Source organism: Nicotiana tomentosiformis, chromosome 8, assembly GCF_000390325.3.
Source record: "Nicotiana tomentosiformis chromosome 8, ASM39032v3, whole genome shotgun sequence".
Lineage (NCBI taxonomy): Eukaryota > Viridiplantae > Streptophyta > Magnoliopsida > Solanales > Solanaceae > Nicotiana > Nicotiana tomentosiformis.
Genome location: NC_090819.1, coordinates 80,496,640 through 80,506,269, shown reverse-complemented (window position 1 = coordinate 80,506,269; position 9,630 = coordinate 80,496,640). Strand labels below are relative to the sequence as shown.

The 9,630-nt window shown below is 39.3% G+C and overlaps 1 non-coding gene across 1 annotated transcript; it reads right to left on the bottom strand.

Moving 5' to 3' along the window:
• Positions 1 to 7,862: 7,862 nt before the first annotated feature.
• LOC117276777 (small nucleolar RNA R71) lies at positions 7,863 to 7,966 on the bottom strand. The gene has a single exon (XR_004507046.1). It is a non-coding gene; the product is annotated as a small nucleolar RNA R71 (small nucleolar RNA).
• Between the last annotated feature and the right edge of the window lie 1,664 nt (positions 7,967 to 9,630).

The window sequence follows — 9,630 nt, the reverse complement described above, 5'->3', positions numbered from 1 at the left end:
GAACACTGCAAAGTTGGCCCCATTAGTCTCAACAATACCCATGTTGCGCAACACCTCGTGGCAAAAATCTAAGTAATCATGTGGGTCCTCAGAAGGTGCACTACTGAAGTGAATAGGGAAGAGCTTTGTGAACTTATCCAATCTTATCAATCCCTCAGCAAACCTCGCGGGCCTCTCCCTGGTCTGTGCAGCAACAGCCGGCTGAACTACCCCAACTGGCTGGACTGCTGGTATCTTATATATGGGAGAAATCTTCTCCGAAGTATGAGTAGCGGGAGTCTGGGCTCCTCCCCCAGCCCGAGAGACGGCTGGTGCCACCGAAAATGCACCGGTCTATGCCACACTATTCATAAGGCCCACTAAACAAACTAGAGCGTCCAAAAACACAGAAGCGACTATAAATCCCTCCGAGACCTGAGCTGGTCCACTCCGGCTCCCGCCCGGCTGTAGATGATGTGCGTGTTCTCACCATCTGTGAGAGTACAAGAATGGAATGATTCAAACATCAATGATAGAATAAAATTTCACGATAGGGGAAGGAAAGATGTGAATTTTTTTCCTTAATACTCCATGGCCTCTAGAAGATAAGTACAGACGTCTCCGTACCGATCCTCAAGTCTCTACTAAGCTTGCTCATGACTCATGAGACCTAAGCAACCTAGTACTCTGATACAAACTTGTCACGACCCGGAATTCCCACCTTTGGGACCGTGATGGCGCCTAACATTTCACTTGATAGGCAAGACAATGTAAGCTAGATTACTTAACCATTTTACAAATTTGAAATCACTTGTTAACAATAATAACGATAAAAGTCTAAAGTAGAATAATATAACACCTGACAACAAAAGCTAAACATATCCCAGAACCTGGAATCACGAATATATGAGCATCTAGAGTGCTATAAATAAGGTCTGAACAAAGTACAACTATTTTGAAACTCAGTAAAAGAGTAAAGATAGAAGGGAAGGGGACTTCAGGGCTGCAGACGCTTTGCAGCTATACCTCAAGTCTCCAAATGCGACTGGATCCGAGCAAAAATCTACTAGGCACCGCTAGGATCATCACCAATATCTGCACAAGAAGTGAACAAGTGTAGTATGAGTACAACCGACCCAATGTACTATGTAAATGTCGATCCTAACCTCAACGAGAAAGTGACGAGGCTATGACAAGACACCTACGTAAAATAAACATGTATAAGTGTATATAAAGCAAAATAATAATAATAAAATGATAAATACTAACTGGGAGAGGACGTGTGAAAAGGAAAAGATGTAATGGATACGACAAGTATGAAGACACGAAATAATCAAGTAATTTGCCAAAACCAGAATTCAATCAGAATAATGATATGAAAATGGCACAACATCACCCTTCGTGCTTTTACTCTCATCCTCGCCATGTAATAATATGAATGAAATGGCACGGCATCACCCTTCGTGCTTTTACTCTCATTCTCACCATGTAATAATATAAATAAAATGGCACAGAATCACCCTTCGTGTTTTTACTCTCACCCTCACCATGTAATAATATGAATAAAATCGCACGACATCACCCTTCGTGCTTTTACTCTCATTCTCACCATGTAATAATATGAATAAAATGGCACGGCATCACCCTTCGTGCTTTTACTCTCTTCCTTACCATATAATAATATAAATTCGATTAATAAACAATTCGGGGATTGATTTAACATCAAATATGGTGCCATGATATCAAACCTCAGTATCCAAAATATTCAACATCTTTAAATAAACAATAAATACGAAATGAATAATTAAAGAGGTAACATTCTAGCCTAAGCATAGATAACATAATTAACGAAACAATATAATATAAGGAAATAATTTCCACCCGCATGCTTTAACCCAATAACAATGCATAGGTACTCATCACCTCACATATACATTGTCCCCACATATAAAACATGTAGCAAATAGACCAACAAGTCCTAATCCCTCAAGTCAAGGTTAACCACGATAATTACCTCACTCCGCAATCAAAGAAATCAATCAACCATGGCTTTGCCTATTTAACAAGCCTCCAAACCAACAAAATCTAGCAAATTATCGATCAAACGATTCAAAAATAAGCTTTAGAAACTACCTATCAATGAAAGAGGTTCAATTTTGATCATTTTTTAAAAAATCAACAAAAGTCAACCCCAAGCTTGCTTGGTCAAAACTCGAGGTTCGGACCAAAACTTGATTACCCATTCACCCCAAGTTCGGTTATGTAATTTATTTCGAAATCCGACCTCAATTTGAGGTATAAATCTCAATTTTACAAAATTCTTAATTTCTACCCAAATCCCTAATTTCTATCATGAAAATCCTATATTTGAAATTGAAATCTCATGAAAAGTGATTAAAGTCACTTACCAATGAATTTGAGAAGAAAAGTCTCTTGGAAAATTGCCTCTAGAGTGTTTAGGGTTGAGAAATTGTGTAAAATGAGCTAAGTCCCGATTTCCCCCTTTTTTACCTAGCTACAAATGTCGCAATTGTGAAGTTATGTTTATAAATGCGAAACAAGGATCACAAATATGAACTCTGCCTCAGAGCTATAGAAGTCACAAACGTGATGAAATGATCGCAAATGCAAAGATTCCACCTTCGCAAATGCGACGAAATGTAACGACCCAGCCGGTCGTTTTGAGTATTTGTATCCCGTTCAGTTATTTGAAGCCTTGGGAAGCATCGTATGATGTATTATGACTTGTGTGGATCATCAGTTTTGGTTTTCAAGTTATTCAGAATCGATTTGGAAGAATGAATTCATGATTGAAGCTTTAAAGTGGGAAGAGTTGACCGAGTTTGACTTTTTAGTATTTAACCTCGGATTGGAGTTTTGATGGTTTCGTTAGGTACGGATGGTGATTTTTGACTCAGGCGTATGCCTCCAATTTGCATTTGGATATTTCTAGAAGATTTCGACGCTAATTGACGAAAGTTGAAAATTTGAAGGCTTAGAAAGTTCATAAGTTTGACTGAGAGTTGACTTTGAAGATATCAAATTCAAATTATGGTTCCGAAAATTTGAATAGCTTCGTTATGTCATTTGACACTTGTGTACAAATTTTGGATTTTATTCCGGATTGATTTGATATGTTTCGGCATGAGATTTGGAAGTGGAAAATTTAAAGTTCATTAAGTTTTAATTGAGGTGTGATTCGTCGTTTCGATGTTGTTAAGTGTGATTTAAGGTCTCGAGTAGGCCCGTGTTATGTTATGGGGCTTGTTGGTATATTCGGACGGGGTCCCGAGTGGCTCGGATGAGTTTCGGGCGAGGTTGAGATCATTTAAGTCGCACCTGCGACTTTGCAGAAGCGATTGTCATGGGCGCATAAGCGAGGTCATGCGCATGAGCAAAGAGGAGCTCACACCTAGGATGTCGCAAAAGCGGAAAAAATATCTGCAGGTGCGAGGGGTCGGCTAGCTAGTTATGGTCGCAAAAGGGTAAATGTTGTCGCAGAAGCGGCTATTTTCTTCGCATATGCGAACAGTGCTGGAAAGAACCTATAATTTTGAGGGTTGGTCTTTTTATTCACATTCTTGAGACTTGGAGCTCGGTTTTGGGCATTTTTTCATAGAGTGAATTCTTGAGTTTTGAACATCGATTTGGATTCGGATTTGAGTGAAACTAGTATGGTTGGACTCGTAATTGGATGGGTTGTCGAATTTTATGAGTTTCGTCGGGTTCCGAGGTGTAGACCCAGGTTTGAATTTTTTGTGGACTTTGGGCTTTTAATTAAGATTCGACCTTTATTATTTGGAATTGTTAGGCATTATTTGAAGTATTTGAGTTGGTTTTGGCTAGTTTCGAGCCATTCAGAGGTTGATGAGCGCGAGATGGCATTTCTAGAGTATTGTTTGACTTGCTCTGTATTGTATTCGGCTTGTTCGAGGTAAGTAACACTTCTAAACTTGGTGCTGAGGGTATGCATCCTTGAACATATGTGTTATGTGTTTGGTGTGAGGTGATGCACATGCAAGGTGACGGGCGTGTGGGCGTGAACCGTATGAATTTTGACTCGGCTGTTTATGTGGTACGGAGTGGTTACCTGATCTTGTTTTTATCCATGAGGTCTCTACGTGCTAGAGTGATTGAGGTGTGATCCATGTTAGAAATCATATTTAGGCTATATGCTTATTCTGTTGGGACCCGTTGAGGTCATATCTGTTGTTGAGTTATTTGCTTAAATTGCAGTTATATACTCAGTCATACTCATTCATTTGCATATCGTATCTTAGTCTCTGTTGCCATTTATTGATACATCATATCATCATTTTTGGGATAATTTGCATAACATTGCTAGCCCGAGAGACTGGAGAGATTGATGACTGAGTGAGGCCGAGGGCCTGTTTGTTAGTGATATTTATGGGATCGGGCTACATGCTGCAACATGTATTATTGATTCATGATGGGATCGGGCTGCACGCCACAGTAAGTATTATTGATTTATGCCTTAATTGGCTTATTATAGCGCTTGGGCTGGATCTGCCCCTCCGGAGTCTGCACACCCACAGTGAGCGCAGTTGCTATTACTTCTTTAGGCTGGATCTGCCCTGTACAGTGCCTATGGGAGTGGGAGTGGGAGTGCGAGTGTCGAGAGCGAGTGCCGAGTGATTGGGAGGATTGAGTGACCGTGAGGACTGAGTGACTGCGATGACTGAGTGACTATGAGGACTGAGTGACTGGGAGGACTATGAGAGTATGCATATGGTTTTATCACTGTGTTGCATTGCATTCGACATGCAAACTTGAAATACATGCATAGAGATGCATTTTCCTCATGTTGTACAGTATTGCGTCATTCATGACTTCACATACACATTGACGTGTAGGCATAGAGATGTACCTTCCTCATGCCATCTGATAATGAAACATTTACCTGTTAAAAGTTTTGGGAAAAATCACAGTTTTGCAAACTTACTCATATTTTGATGATTTCGGTAAAAGATTTGGGTTTTATTGTTACACTTGAAAAGCATGACTATTTTCCATAATGGTGAACTAGTTGAGCATCATATCTCTGAGTTATTCTTGTAACACTTTTATTATATTGTTATGAGCTGTTGTTGGCTATTGGTATTGAACTCTGACCTTCGTCCTGGCTCGTTACTACTTTCAACCTAAGGTTAGGTTTGTTACTTATTGAGTACATGAGGTCAGTTGTACTCATACTATACTTCTGCACCTTGCGTGCAGATTTGGATGCTGATGTTGCTGTGTATGGCGGGAGCTGGTATTGAAGATGTACCTATGTTTCGGTCATAGTTGCCTCTTGTCCTAGGTAGCTTTAAAAATTATGAATCTGTTCATGTATATTTCAAACAGATGATGTATTTATTTCATACCAACTTTGTAAACTCTAAATCTTAGAAGCTCATGATTTGTACTACCAGTCCTTGGAAAATTAGTTGTATAAAAGTTCAGTTGTATTATCATTATTTCCCTTAATGAATCTCATTTGAATTAGTTTATTGTTAAATGGCTTACCTAGTGAGTTGGGTTAGGTGCCATCACGACTAGTTGAATTTTGGGTCCTGAAAAGTTGGTATCAGAGCTCTAGGTTCATAGGTTCTATAAGTCATGAGCAAGTATCTAGTAGAGTCTTGTGGATCAGTATTGATGGTAAGCTATAATTGTGTGTTTTAGTCGCTTATTGCACTCTAATTCACTGCACTTTACTCGTTTTGAGCTTTAATTGATAGTGTTTTGCACTTATTGTGTGTTTTATGCCTTGTAGGAGTGATTCTAAGTGATGTAGATGTTGCGGAGCTAATTTGAGCTATTTGGAGCTTTGAAATCTGAGTAAAAGCCCAAGGGATTAAGCCGGGATCGTGTTCGGGGGTCGAAGACCAAGTTTGGATGTCAAAAATCGAAGTTTGATCTGTACTCTGAGAAATCCCCACTACCGCGGTGCGTGGGGCACCGGGTGTGCGATTTCCTGTTGTTTGTCAGAACTTAGCTCTCTGGATTTCCCCACTAATGCCCCGCATGGCGCGGAGCCCCACGCGACGCGCATGTGCAATTTTTAGTGAGTAAATGTCCTATTTTGGCTAGGAAAAGGTGATTTCATTTGGGCCAAACCCTACTTGGTATAAATACATGGGAAAATATTATTTTCTGGACTTTTTGACATACTTTAGACCTAAGGGGGCTAAGGAGGAGTTGAAAGAACAAGAGCACAATGATTTCATCATTCCTTCCTCACTCAAGACATGATTTTGGATTGAATTTATGTTTTCCTATACTTTAATTTTATTTGAGATGAATTGCTCCATATCTATGGAGTAGTTCCATCTAGAGTTTGATGGATTTGGTGTATTGATGATCGTTTGTGGATTATAACTCTAGTTTTATGTATTGAATCATTTTGGATAATTTAATTGTTGCATCTATATTCACTAGTTCATGTAATCGAGAGAGGCATAACTTGTGATATCCTTGTATTATATTGTTGGTTGAGTTCATTAATTCTTCTTTATAATCGAAAGAGGCTAGTTGAATAACTGATTTTCCTAGTTAGGAGGATAAGCAAGAGCGGTTCTCCTTAAGACCAATCCACTACGCATTCTTGCATATCTTCACCTGCTTAAATTGGTTCATCTTGTGAGGTTAAGACTTAATCGAGAGAGGAGTTTTTGTTGAACGTTTGAACTAATAATTGAGTGAATTCGAGAGACTTCCTTAAACATTATAAGTGAATTATCTAGAGTTAGATCCCAAACAATTATCTTGCACCTATCCTATCAAAACCCTATCTTCTCCCATTGATAACCTTCTTTGCTTATTCCTTGTTTCGATTGTCATTAGTCAATAGATTTAGATTCTTAGTTAATTTTAGTTAGACATCTTATAAATCTTAACTGTTGATCATCTTGGATAGCAACCAATCTAGAAACTGCGAGAATGCTATTTAAATCCAGTCCCCGTGGATACGATATTATACTATATAATATTTGATTAGCGAGCATAATGTGTGTGTTTTAAGCTCATCAAATTTTGGTGTCGTTTTCGAGAATTGGAAATCAATAGTGTTTGAAATAGTTTGTAGTGATAATTCAGGAATTTTTCTTTTTATTTTATTTTATTTTTCTCTTTTTACATTTGGTGTTCTTTGACTGTGCACAGGTTACAGGTTAGATTAGTGCATGACTCGAGCTTCTACAAAAGAAGTGCTACCATACGAGATCGAGATAGAAAAACAACTGCGACAGCTGAGGAAGGAAAGAAATCTCACCGAGATGTTAGAAAAGATTAGGCAATCCTCAACCAAAGAAACTATGGCTGGAAACGGTGATGATAATGGAGATTTGAGTGCAAGAGAGGCATCCCAACAACGAGAAAAAGCTGCATGGGATGTTGAGAAAGAAGCTATTAGAGATGCACAGATTATCTATGAAGAAGAGATGGGTCGGAGAATTTCTCAAAATCAACCCTTGGTTGCAGTCCGGTTTAGTAATATAGCTCCCATGCCTGGGAGATCATTGAGAGATTATGCTAGATCGGTCTACAATCAAGGCTTATCAAGTGTGAGACCACCTCCAATTGCAGCAAATAATTTCGAATTGAAGCAAGGGTTGCTTCAAACTCTTCAGAATTATTATGTCTTCAGAGGGAATATGAACGAAGATCCAAATACACATATGATGAACTTCGAGGAGATTATGAACACCTTTCAATACAATGGTGTGTCACAAGATGCAATGTACTTAAGGGCATTCCCATTCACACTCAAAGATGATGCAAAGCAGTGGCTTCAAAGCTTACCCACGGGATTGATTAGAACATGGGAGGAGATGACCGAAAAATTCCTTGATAAGTATTTCTCCTCAGCTAAAACGGGCAAGTTTAGAAGAGAAATCCATAACTTTTTCCAGAAAGATATGAAAACTGTTTTTGAAGCATGGGAGAAGTTTAAGGAGATTGTTCGAAAGTGTCAATATAACAGAATTGAACTCAGGATGCAACTCCAGGACTTTTGGGATGGATTGACACCGGCCTCGCATAGAACATTAAGCAATGCAGCTGGAGGCCCGTTGATGAAGAAGACTTTAGAGGAGATAGTTACAATTCTTGATGTGTTATCTGATGATGCTAATCAGTGGCCCTCTGAGAGTGCTGAAAGAAGAAGATCAACTGGTGTTCACCAAGTGGATGCTAATACATCTGTGCAGGTACAACTTGATACTATGGCTAAGGAAATACGAAATATGACTTTAGCCTCGATACAAAATGAGCCTCACATAGCTTGTGATATATATGGAAGAGGACACCCTACTCATGAGTGTCAAGCCTCAACTGAGGAAGTAAATGTTTTGGGGAGCTACAATTTTCGAAACCTGGAGAGATAGGTTGGGCAACTTGCAATAATATTATCAGAGAGGGTTCTAAGCGCTCTCCCCGCTGATATAGAAAAGAATCCCAAAGAAACACTGAATGTTGTGACCTTGAAAAGTGGGCAAGTGTTAAAAGATCCTACCCCGATCCAGAAAGATGTGATACTTGCAAAAAATAGGTGGGGGAGGGGGGGGGCAGCAGCTGAAAAGTGATGATGACAAGAATAAGAAAGGCCCGATGAAATCTGAGAAGAAGAAGAAGAAGAAGGAAGAAAAATCAAGAAGGGAGGAACCTGAGGAGAGCCAGTATATGCCTGTTTTACCCTTCCCTCAAAAGCAAAATAGAGAAAAGGCGGACAAGCAGTTTGGGATATTCCTGGATGTGCCGAAATAGGTTCATGTGAACCTACCATTCACAGAAGTGCTCTCACAAATGCCTTTTTATGCTAAATTTTTGAAAGCGATCCTTATAAAGAAGAGGATGATAGAAGAGACCTTAGTGGTCAAGCTCACAGAGCATTGCAGCGCGATATTAAAAAATAAACTCCCACAAAAGTGTGGTGATCCAATGAGTTTTACTATACCTTGCTCTTTAGGTTCTATTACTTTTGATAAGTCTTTATGTGATTCTGATGCCTCAATTAATCTAATGCCTCTATCTATTTACAAGAAACTAGAGAAAGAGATCGGAGAGATACGGTCTGCACCTATATCCTTGCAGCTGGCAGACCAAACGACTCTGATACCTAAGGGGATAGTGGAAGATGTGTTAGTTCGGGTGGATAAGTTTGTATTTCCTGTGAATTTTATAGTGGTGAATATGAAGGAAAACAAGGAGGTCCCCCTCATCCTATGAAGACCATTCTTAGAAACAGATAGAGCTTTATTAGATATACACGAGAAAAAATTCATACTTAGAGTGGGTGAGGAGACTGTGACTTTTGAGATGAATGTAGCAAAGGGGGCGCAACAGGACAAATCAACTGTGAGTGTTGAGTGAAAAGTGAGGCTCGAAAGAGAAAGCTGCGATGAGTGAGAAAGATAAGTGTGGGATGTACCCAAGAAGGCTGAGAAGAAGTTGTTTGCATGGATGTGCGCATTAGTTCAAAAGCGAGGAATGGAGCCCGACTTCGACTCAGACCTAGACTAGATATTCAGAGAAATTTCCTTTACCTTATATTTTTTAATTGTGTGGTATGGGGATATGCCACAACTTAAAGTCTGGGGTGGAGGATATTTGTATATATGTATGTATGTATATTAGTGTTTATTTTTG